Below are 12,016 nucleotides of genomic sequence, written 5' to 3' on the forward strand. Positions count from 1 at the left end.
TTAGGAAAATGTTGCTTTTATTATACCCCTCTGAGAGATTTACAGTGTGATTAAAAGTTCTGTTTCAAGAAGTTTATCTTCATTAACTTATTTGATCCTACATTTAGATTCCTAGGAATTGTTGTTCTATGGAATGTGCTCTAGTAACTATGAAGTGCATTAAGATCAGGTCTGTTTATATCATTTTTAGAGCAGTTCTCCCTTACTTTATATAAACTGCTTCCACATTTTTGTCCCGGTCTACATTTACCCACATCCTCAAAGGTGGGCTTTTAATTGACATGGAAAGAATAAAAAAGTGTAAGTTATTATGATTGACCTAAAAGTTGCCTTCCTATTTGATTCAAAAAGATGTCATATATATATATATATATATATATATATATATATATATATATAAAACCTAGCAACTTTGCCTTTTACTAGCCCTGTCTGTCCTTTCTTTAATTCTCTAGTCACCACCTTCATTAAAAATGCTGCTAAACACATTCAACTTCAAAGCCTTGTCACGGGCCTTTGATTTTAGTACTTATTGCTAAGTCTGGCCTTTCCCGGGTGTGCAAGTCACAGCTGGTAATGATGGGGACCAGATGATGCCCTAGCAACACTTAGAGGTTTTTTACCAGGATGTGGTTTGATGGTTTTGCTTGGGTATTTTGTTGTTGTTATTCTTTCCTTTGGAATGTGAGTTGTGGCCAAGGATTATTTCCCCGATTGCATTTTTACTCTCCCACTGCATTTAGAGTTGGGAAGTATACATAAATGTAAGAAACATGCTTGTGAACAACTTTTCAAGATAATTTGTAGGTTCTTAAAGAGTGACTTTTAGAGCTGACTGTCTGTATATTTAATAAATAAGCTTCTATTATGTCCAAGGTAACATGCTGTGGTATTGGTCTCATCACTTATACTAAAGCACTATTAGTCTAGAGTTTAAAAAAGCACCTAGTTTATAAACATATTTTTTGATTATTGTAGGAAAAATTCTTACCTTTGCACTATATGTTTATATCATAATGTGTTGGAATGTGATGGGCTTTATGAAAGCTGGTTGAAATGCACTGTGTAAAGGCTATTGCTATTTTAAATAGTTACTGTATTGTCCTCATTATAAAATTATTATGTGTTCATTGGAAAAAATTTAAACAGTAAAGATGAGAATAAAGAAAAATTAAAAATCATAATCTTACTATTTCATGGTATCATTCTTTTATTTATGGTTGGGAAAAAACAATGAGTTTGGTAAAATTAACACTCTTAGCTATTAGTTTCAGCATCCTTCCTAGAAAATCTGCCTGTTAGTAATACTGACAAGACTCAGAACTTGTTAATGTTTTCATAATTGAAAGTTCTAAATGTTGGAATTACCACATCCTGTGATTCCTTTTCTCCTGTATTCACTCTTTCTTTAGGTCTTTAACAATCCTCAGACTTAGGACTAGTTCTCTCTCACAAATGTGTTTCTCTCCAATTCTGGTTGCTACCTGGAACCTAAACTCCAAATGCCCAGCTGCCATCTTGGCACCTCAGTTCAGTTGTGCACCAGGCATCTCAAATTAACAAGGCCATATAGGATCTCTGATATTCCTCCATTGAGACTTTGTTTTCCAGGTATTTTTTTTTTCATATTTTAATAAGGAGTGTGACATCTTCCCAGATACTCGGGTCAAAATCTCCCTCCCCTTGCATATGTGGGAGCCACACTGGAGGACATTCAGTATCTAGTCGAAAAAGCCAGAAGTGTCTGGAAAGAAAGATCTAGAGTAATGGCAGATTTCTATTGATTTAACCACAAATGTCTTTACAGATTTCTCTGGGTAAGAAGTAGTCTCAACTTCTCCAGTATTTCTCTTTTGAGAGAATCTGTTAAGAAAGTAGATTTGAAGGAAAGATGAAGAGAGAACAGTAGAGTGCAGTGCCCTTCCCGGGGTGGTCAGACTTAGAGGTACAGAGAAACTCATTGGGTCAAGAGCATTCTGTGTTTCCCTGCTTCAGGCTGCTCATAGACTCCTCAGACAGAACAGAACATCTATCGCCATGGTCTTATGGGAGAAATCCATCTTGCTCTGACAGGGAGTTCTGAGGTCCAGCCAAGATTGGATTTGTTTTGCTACATGAATCTGAAATCCTATTGAGTAGGATTCTGTTACAAACCCTTAAATAACCACAATGCATGACACACAGCACATCTGTGATGTCATTTTTCTATGTGATACATTCCACCAGCCTGAGTAATGCTCCCTAAAAAACATGCTGTAGGTCCCTGTAGCCTGTGCTTAGGGCCAGGAGTAATGCACTGATCTCACTTATCTAGAGATTTGGATAAAAGGTCAATATTATTTGAGACCCAAACCTGTAATGAGTAATTTTATCAATACACCAACATGCAATGTGCCCTGAGGCAATTTATTTCACTTCTCTGAACCTCAATTTTTCTATCAGTAAGGATAATGACACCTGCTTTACAATATTTTAGCAAAGAATGGGTAAGATAATTATGTGAAATGTCCAATACACATTTCATGGGTCAATACATGTTAATTCCCAGTCTAGTCAGACAGAACAGAGTAAGGAAAATACTTTTTGACTAAATTACCTTATGAAGTTTTAGGAAGAAGTTATATAATGTTGCCAGTCTTCCCCTTGACCTTCTCACAAGTGGAAGAATGACTACTTGCATCCTGGTAGGTTACATACCACAGTAATGTATAAGCTGGAACATCAAACATACGGGCATGTAAGCAGGACAAGGGCTTCTGTAGTTTTTATAAAGCCAAAGGAGAGAAGTGGTATACATCTCAGTCTGGCATCTAATGGCAGTTTTATTCTGACAAATTGGCAGAAACAAAGAGGAAGAAAAACAAACCCCAGTCGGAACTGTTTTGTGATGCCGGCATCACCAGCATTTCTGCTCTCATTGCATGACTAAGCAGTTGTTTGCTGTCATGTAATAGAAACCTTACTGCCAAATATGTTTAAGTACTGCAAAAACTCAAGTAATTGAAGAGATTCCTTAAGAGGCATGCAAAAGTTACAGAAGTCAGGGATGTCACTCACAATACAAACATTGAGAGCATAAGAATGAAGTTGGGAAACATAGTCAGCCATCAAAATGGAACAGGCTGTTAACGGTGCTTCCTTATGCTGTTCTTTCTTCAAGACATCCTGTCTTATTCAGGCAACTTCATCTCTTTTTAACTAATCCCTTTCTTTTCAGCTTCTTCCTCATTTATCAGCAACATAGTCCCCATACTTCTTCCCTCTCCCTGAAATGCTTCTTGAACTCTACTAACATTCCAGTTATCTTTCATCAGAGAATGATATTATGAGGCATCTCTATATGTTTATGTAGTACATGAACCTAAACAAAATAATTACAAACATTGTTTAACTCGGGCTGGTAGAATGGCTCAAGCAGTAGAGTGCCTGCCTGGCAAGTATGAGGCCCTGGGCTCAAACCCCAGTATAGCCACAAAAAAAAAAATTGCTTGAGTAAAAATTGCAGTCAAGTCACAATGTGCTCATTTACTAATCAATCACACAAAGACAAACTTTCCCAAACTGCATTCATTTCATTTCATAATACCCAAATTAATGAACTATTCAACTAATTCACCTTGACTTGAGTCTCAAGCCATGGTACTTAGCTCTGACAAGAAGTACTTTTATTTTTTTAATAGAAAAAGAAAAACTGGGAAATGAGCCAATGACTTCTGCTTCTCTTCCAATATCTCCTGTCTTAGCCCCAAGGTTAAATATACTCATCTCAGACACAAGCACAGACATAGGTGACCTCATAGTGGCTGAAAAAGAAATTAGAATCAGCAAGAGAGGCAAAAAATGAGCAACAGGTCATCGCTGAGATTTGTGTCATATTTGAGCAAAGTAATAGCTGAGCAATAATTGGGCACTTACTAAATATATGTGGGTTTGCATGCCAAATGCTTCATCGGCATTATTTATCTAATCCTCATGCAACTCTCAAAGGTAGGCAATGATGGTAATAGCAAACATCCAAGTAGCATTTATTACATGTTAGGTAGAGTATTAAGCTCTTTCTAAATGCTGATATATTTAATCTTTGTAAAAAATCACATGAAATATTAATGTTCTTGTTTTATAGATGAGGAAATTGCAGTACAGAGACCTTTAGACACTTCCCTAAGATCACAGACAGTAAGTTATGGACCTAGGTACCAAACAGTGCAATGAGCACTAAGCTATAGTGTTACAAGCCTAAATTCTTCTGGGTTAAAAGGATGACTGGCACTTTATGCAAAGTGTTTGCAGACATTATTACCAAAGGTTTTATGTTACCCATTCATTTATATTTTGTCTTCTTGGCTGCTGTGATTAGTATTGCTGAGGAGATAGGAGAAACCAAGATGATTCAAACTAAGCAGGTATGGGAGGGGGTGAGAATGTGCTCTGTGGAGGCAAACACATGGAAGGTAGAGAAAACCAGCAAACATGCTCCCTGAGGACCCACCCTGCTGATTTTTAGTGAGAGATGCATTTCATGCTCTTACAATGTGCTTAGCTGTGGACCCCCAGGAATTCATTTTCAGCTACCTAGTGGCAACAGCTGTGTTGCACTAGCTAGCTACTATCTTTTATCTAGACTAGACCCCCTAACTGCCATTTTTATCCTACTGTCATCCTTCTCCATCTAATAGCCAAAAGGAAGCTTTTAAAAGTATAAATCAGTTATGAGGCTCTTCTGCTGGAAGCCATCCAAAGCCTTCCAACTCACTTGGAATAAAACACAGACTCCTCTCAATGCCCTTCAGGGCCGTGTGTGACCTGCCCTTTGCCTAACTAGGTGGAAAATTTCAGTCTTGAAAAGGACAATCTGATGTCCCATATTTGGCTAAAAGTGTTTTCCTTGATAGTATATTCTGCACTATCAAACATGATGAGGAAATTTACAGTCATGTGCTCAATAATTTTCTAAGATAACATTAGCTAAAAAGTCATTTCATCTTTTACTGAATAACTATTTAGTTATATTTTAATACTTTGTCCCAGTCTACTGCCATACAACTGTAAGGGTCATGGTTGTAAAATTATAACTTTGTTTCAATGTGCTAAGCTCAAAATACTTATTAAGTCCTTGTTGGAAAGGCAGTGATGATCACTGTATTTGAATATCTAGAGTAGCCTCTGAACAAATTATATGCTGAAAGTGAAGGGCATCGAATATACCACCTGAAAAAAAAATGTCACATTGGCTTAAGGGTTATTTTGAGCTGAAGGCAATTAAGAATCAATGGATATAGGAAGAATTCTCTAACCTTTCCTTGTCTGTTTAATTGTTGGGAAAAATTTCCCTTTGTGCAGGAGCTTTTCCTACCCCTTCCCCCCCAATGAGTCAGCAAAGAATGCCTCATTACCAAATTGGGGAGTTGACACCAAGATGAATGTGAATAAACAGATTTTACTAAAATAGTCCTTATCTTTCATCAATTTCTCCTTATATTTCCTAGTCACTTGTGTGTTCACCATGACACACAATTTATGATACTGTGAAGCCCAATCCCCTTTTCTCTTGTTAAAAGTTTACATAAGACTCTGAATCTAACCCCTTCTTTGACTTTCATTTCTTTTTGTGTGAAGTACCATTCATGTCAATATTAGTAAAAATAATGTACTTTTTCTCCTGTTTGTCTTTTGCTAACTTAATTCACATACCTTCATTTATAGAAATTAAAACAGTAGAGGAAAAGTTTTTCCTCCTTGACAACTGCATTTATGATTGTAACAGGATTTTTAAATGACACCAAGACACATTAAATACCATGTTCCAAGAAGTATTCAAACCCATAGTAGAGTTTAAAAAGCCTTGGTGGAAAAACTTTTCATCCACATTGAGGGCATACCTGGAAGATTTTCATCATAGTTAGAGCTGTGGGTAAACTGCTGAAGCTGCTCCTACCATTTTCTGGGGACACCCACCTTTGTAGTGCATGTTGACAGCTTCTTACTGCCCACTCTATATCTCTGCCTGAGACCTCTCTTTAGCCAATAGGACATGCTCTGGAAGTATTCAGGGTAAGGTTGTAGGAGCCAGGGAGTGGATGCCCCTGAGTGTAGCCTCAATCAGTGACAAATAGGGACTTTCTCAGCCATCAGGTAGGATGACTCCAGGGTGTGTTCTATACCACCTTCTGGAGATAGCCAGCAAGACTAGGATTCAGATACCAATACTGGTTGATGCTTGTTAACTTACCCTACATTGGTTTTCTTCCCTTTCCTGCCTCATTTCTCTATTCCCCTGATGAGTGATTCTGGGATCACTTCCCAAATAATATACTTACACTCACATCCAACCTTAGACAATGAGCAAGTACAAGGCATGTTAAATAACCAGCAAACTGTCCAGCTTGTTTAAAGAGAAGAAGGCATATAGGACAAAATAACCGAGGAGGCAGGAAAGTTTTTGGCATTTTACTCTATGCCAGGGATTATATAAAGCATGATTGTACATTTTAACACATCTCACAATCAGAAAATCCTATGAGTTGGGTATTTCTATAAATCAGAGGCACAGAGAGGTTAACTAACTTACGAAGATCTCACATCTGTTGAATGGAGAAACCAGAATTCAAGTACATTTCTCTGAGATGCAGAAAGCAGACCTTGAAATCCAATGCTTTTCTCCTCCCTAACATTGCTTAATTGTACTGAATGGCAACCTGGAGAAGTTCTACTGCCCCGTCAACTCTGTTGTCAAGTTGACCCCTCTGTCTTACGTAGTTCAGGAAAGATTTTCTGAAGGAAGCATCTCTAGACTCTTTAGATGGATCCTCTACAATACACACTCACAAAGCATGCTAGACCTCACTGTCATAAGACTCAACTTTAAGTTATGCACACCTATTTATCTGACTATTTAATGCTGTTTCCTACTGCACTGTGAACACAAAGAGGAAACAAGATATGTCTGTTTTGCCGTTCATTGTATCTCCTGCCTATAGCACAGTTCCTGGAAAATAATAGAGATCTTTTGGATTAATGGACAGTTGAGTGGATGAATTGGTGAGTGAGTAATAAAAAATTTGCTGACAAGACATCAGATCAAATTAATATCTACTTTCTTATTATTATCAAGTTTGAGGTTTAGTAGATACTTGCTTTATTTAAGGCTTTACTATGTCTCTTTTCAGCCACTTAGCTTATTTTTAGAATGTATGTTGAAAAACCAATTCTCCACCCACCCTTATCTTTTATTCCTCTGAGTCTAGGTTGTTTTAAAAATCAAGACAGAAAAGTAAACACTCCAATTTTATGGTTCAATTCACATTTCAGTTTTTCTCTTTTATTCTGAATATTGTAAATGGTTTGAAAGACCAAACTTTTGCATTTATATTGCTCTTTTCATCAGCTGATTTCCAAGAGCTTCAAAATATGTATTAATGCTTATAGTAGCATCTGACCTACAAAATACGTGCATATTAAAGCCAGAAATAAAGACTATACTTTCAGGGATCATTTCTATAGTACATTAAAGCCAGAAATATGCTACAATAGGTTCACAATTCAGCAACAATAATTTTAAATGCAAATTAGAAGTTTCAATTAAGCCCTCCCAATTGACTTAGTGTGATTTTCTACAGAAAGCACCCACCATTCTGAATCTCACAACAGCCTTTCTTCATAACTATGGAAAGCTCTTTTTTTTAAAATCAAGCACTTGAAAAACTTGCAAAAAGAGAAGGGTAAGGTAACATTGACTTTGCCATTTCTAATGTGATTAGATCTTTAGTCCTACATTTATTCCAGATAGGTGCATATAAAGCTACAATTTTCTTGTAAGCACAAGTTTTTGTTGTAGCCTATAAATATTAATATTCTATATTTTGTTCATTTTCACTTCAAAAACATTTTAAAATTTTCCTCAGAACATTTTCTTTGACCCTTGGGTTCTTTTAAAATGTAGTACTTACTTTACAAAGTTGATCATTTTCTAGTTACCTTTTAAAATTGATTTCAGCTTTAGTTCCCCTGTGATGAGAGAGTATTCTCTGTTAGATTTCAAGCCTTTGCAGTTTCTTAAGACTGGCTACAAAGTTCATATACAAAAACTTGCCAAAAAGAAAAAAAATGTTTTTGAATCAGAGTCTTTTGTAGCCCAGGCTGCCCTCAAACTTTTAGTACTTCTGCTTTTGTCTCCTGAGTGCTGGGATTACACACAGGTGCTACCATGCCTGGCTTGCTAAATTTGCAATTTTTGTCAATGCTTCATGTGCATAGATACATACATTCTTCATGTGCATGTAATGTTAGTATGTAGTGTCTCTTCTAAGCAGCATATAGATTTTTAAAATCCATTCTTACAGTCCTTGTCTTTTAATTGTAATATTTGTTATATTTATATTTAATGTACTTGTTGATACATTTGAGTTTCCTTCTGTCTCACCTGATATTCATCCCAGGTTTCTCTTTTCTACTCACCTTTGCATCAATGTAGTGTTTTTTTTTCCTTTTCCTTTAATCTGTTAACCACATATTTTTCCATTATCCATTTAATGATTATACTGAAATTACTAATATGCATCTTTAGCTTTTGTTAGGGTCATATGTAATTTAGTATTTTTAAAACTTCCACGCAGTGCAAAGGTATTAAAACACTAAGACTCCATTTAATTCCTACCTTTTTGGGCTATTCTTCATGTGCATTTCAATTCTTTGCATATTTTAAGTCCATCATATCATTTTATAGTAATATAAAGTTAATATCATCATCAATTTTCCTCTTTTTTTTTTTGTTGTTGCAGTAGTGGTGTTTGAACTCAGGGCCTCATGCTGATTAGGTGCTCTTATGCTTGAGCCACTTCACCAGCCCTTTTTGGTGTTAGGTATTTTCAAGATAGGGTCTCACAAACTATTTGCCCTAGCTGGCTTTGAACCACACTCCTCCTGATCTCTGCTTCCTGAGTAGCTAGGATCATAGGTGTGAGCCACTGGCACCTGGCTTCTCATATGTTTATCCTTTCAGTATTCTACATTTCCTAATTCCATATCTCCAAATGAAATAATTTTTCTTCTACCTGAAGGGTCTTCCTTAGAATTTCTCTTAGTATCTTCTGGTGACAGAAAATACTTTTTGATGGAAAATATATTTATATTGCTTTTATTTTTTCTTTTGTGCATTAAAAGATTTTATCTTAAAATAATTATAAATTCATAAGAAACTGCAAAAATGTTAGAGAGGTATCAAGTAAACTTTATCTAATTTGCCTTAAGGACTACATACATTTTGCATAATCGTGACAGGCAGAATTCTAAAGCTAACACCCCAAGATTCTTGTTTTCTGAGTATTGAATCAAATACTAATTTAGGTACTCCAGTGAAGGAGCTCTGAAGATATCTTAAAAGTTATGACCTGAAAATAAAGAGATTATTCTGGATTATCCAGGTGGGTATAATGTGATCCACTGAGCCCTTGGAAGTAGAAAAATGTCTTTAATTTATGTCACAGAGTAGTGAAAGAGAACAGCAGAAAAGAGATGAAACAGAGGGAGAGATCAGAGAGATCCAAAGCATGGGAAGAACCTGATCTGCTATTGCTGGCATTGCAGATGAAGGGAGGATGCCATGAGCCAAGGAATGCAGATAATCTCTAAAAGCTAAGAATTAACTCAGTCAACAGCCAAAAAGGAACCAGAGACTATAGATCTACAACCACATGTAATTGGAATCTGAATGACCTTGGAAGCAGATTTGACCCTAGAGCCTTCTGAAAGTAATGTGGTCCTGCTGAGACCTTGGATTTGACTGTGGAACCAAGAGCAAACAATCAGCTGAGCCACTCTGTGCCTAGAACTGTGAGAAAATACACATGCCTTGTTTAAGGACACTACATTTATGGAATTTATTACTAAAACATTTAAGAATGAATATACTATTTATAGTACAATATCAAATAGGAAAGTGATGTTGGTACAGTGTACAACATGTAGATTCACAGAACCAATACAATCAACATACAGAACTCTATTGCCACAAAGATCATGCTACATTTTTATAGTGGTATCTACCCCACACACTTCCTTCCTAATCTTTGGAAATTTTTCATCTCTTTTCCAACTCTGTAAACATTTAACTTTTGAAATTTTCTACAAACGTAACTACACAGTGTGTGACTATTTGAGGATGGTTTTTTCATTCACCATGATCCCTTTGAGATCTATCCCAGATGCTAGATGTGTCAATCATTCTCTCCTCCCCCTTGTTATTGTTACTATGGTAAAAACATAACAAAATGTACTGTCTTAAGCCCTTGAAGAGTATAATTCAGTAATGTTAAGAATACTAACATTGTCCTGAAACGAATTCCTGTGCAAATCTGAATCTGTATACCTGTGCAACAAAACCTCTCTTTTCTCTACTACCCCCAGGGCATGGCAATCTTCATTCCACTTTGCTTCAACAAATTTCACTACTTAGATACTTTATGGAGATGGAGTATTTGCATTTTGAGACTGAGTTATTTCACTTTACTTGATGTCCATAAGGTTCATCCATGTCATAAATTATTTCCATTTTATTGCTCAGTAGTACTCTCTAGTACACAGTTTAGCTATGTACCTATTGAGGGATATTTTGGTTGTTTCTAGTTCTTAGTTAGAAATAAAGCTGATACAAACATTTGTGTACAGGTGTTTGTGTGAACGTATGTTTCATTTTCTCTGGGATAAATGCTCAGAAGTACAGTTGCTAGGTTAGATGGTAAATATGTGTTTTGCTTTGATGAAAGTGCCAAACTGTTTTCCAGAGAGCTTTATATTTTATATGCCTAACAGCAATGTAGAAAGATCCAGAATCTCTACACACTTACCATATCCAGTATGGTCACTTTTTTGTGTTTTAAATTTGAGCTTTTCAAATAGTTGCTTACTGATAATTCATTGTGGTCTTATTTGCATTTCCCAAGTGACTCGTGATGCTGAATATTTTTATGTGCTTATTTGCCTGTCCTGTTTTTGTACATTTGATTACTTTTTTGTGAGATGCTTGTGTGTAAATATTTCCTTCTAGTCTTTAGTTTATCCTTTCAGACTTGTAATAAGGTATCATTAAGAGCAAAATGCTTAGTTTTGATGTCATCCAATTTATCGAGTTTTTTTTTTTTTGCTTTACAGATGCTGCTTTTGACATCACATCTAACAACTCTCAAGTAAATGTCCTGGACACTTTCTCTGCTTTATTGTAATATTTTACAGTTTTACATTTTCCACTTAAAATTATAATCTATATTGAGCTAATTTTTGTGTACTGTGGTTCAGGCTGAAGTTTTTGTTTTTCCAGTGGACACCCATTATTTCTTCTAATAGTTTTCTAGCCATGCCCTCATTCTCCTCTACTTCTGAAGCTCTAACGCCATGTGTTTAATTTTTTGCTTTGGTTCTGTAAGTTTCTGAGCCTCTGCTCATTTGGTTGCATTCTGGCTGATTTTTTAGGTTTTTCATTTTACCTATTCCCATAAACTAGTCATCTATTCAAATCCTAAATGTTTAGAACATAGACTGCCAAAAGTTGAGATTAAAAAGTAATATACAAATGTCATTATGGAAGGCTAGGGAAAACATTTTCAAGACTGTGACCTATCTTAATTATTTCAGAGCCAAAATTGTACTAATGATGAAATGCTGCTTTTTTGTGTTCTTGATGGATACAATCTTTCATTATGATGATTTCAGGTCAAATATTGCCATACTTCACATTTCCCCTTATTAAAACATAGAATAATGTGCAATGTACAAAAGAAATTATATTTGTATGTGTGGTATTTCAGAAATGAGGGCAACATACAACTGAGCAATAAAAACCTTCTTGAATTTATTAGATATTTAAAGCTACATAAATTATTTTTATGTAACATTTACAATAGAACTCTACTATCATATGGATGAAAATGCAGCAAAAACAAGAGTGGAAAGACATAACATATTACTTCATACCATTTTCAAAAGAATTCTTTTGGCAAAATATTCTCAGTTACAGATTGCAGGT

The 12,016-nt window shown here is 35.7% G+C and overlaps 1 long non-coding RNA gene across 2 annotated transcripts in view; it reads left to right on the plus strand.

Annotated features, from left to right (window-relative positions):
* LOC141422565 (uncharacterized) overlaps positions 1 to 11,816 on the plus strand; it is a 133,955-nt gene extending 122,139 nt beyond the window's left edge. For both annotated transcript variants that reach the window (XR_012447200.1, XR_012447201.1), the window contains one exon: positions 11,146 to 11,816. This is a non-coding gene — a long non-coding RNA (uncharacterized lncRNA). The remainder of the gene's footprint in view (positions 1 to 11,145) is intronic.
* Positions 11,817 to 12,016: the final 200 nt, after the last annotated feature.

This window comes from Castor canadensis, chromosome 4 (genome assembly GCF_047511655.1).
Source record: "Castor canadensis chromosome 4, mCasCan1.hap1v2, whole genome shotgun sequence".
Classification (NCBI taxonomy): Eukaryota; Metazoa; Chordata; class Mammalia; order Rodentia; family Castoridae; genus Castor; species Castor canadensis.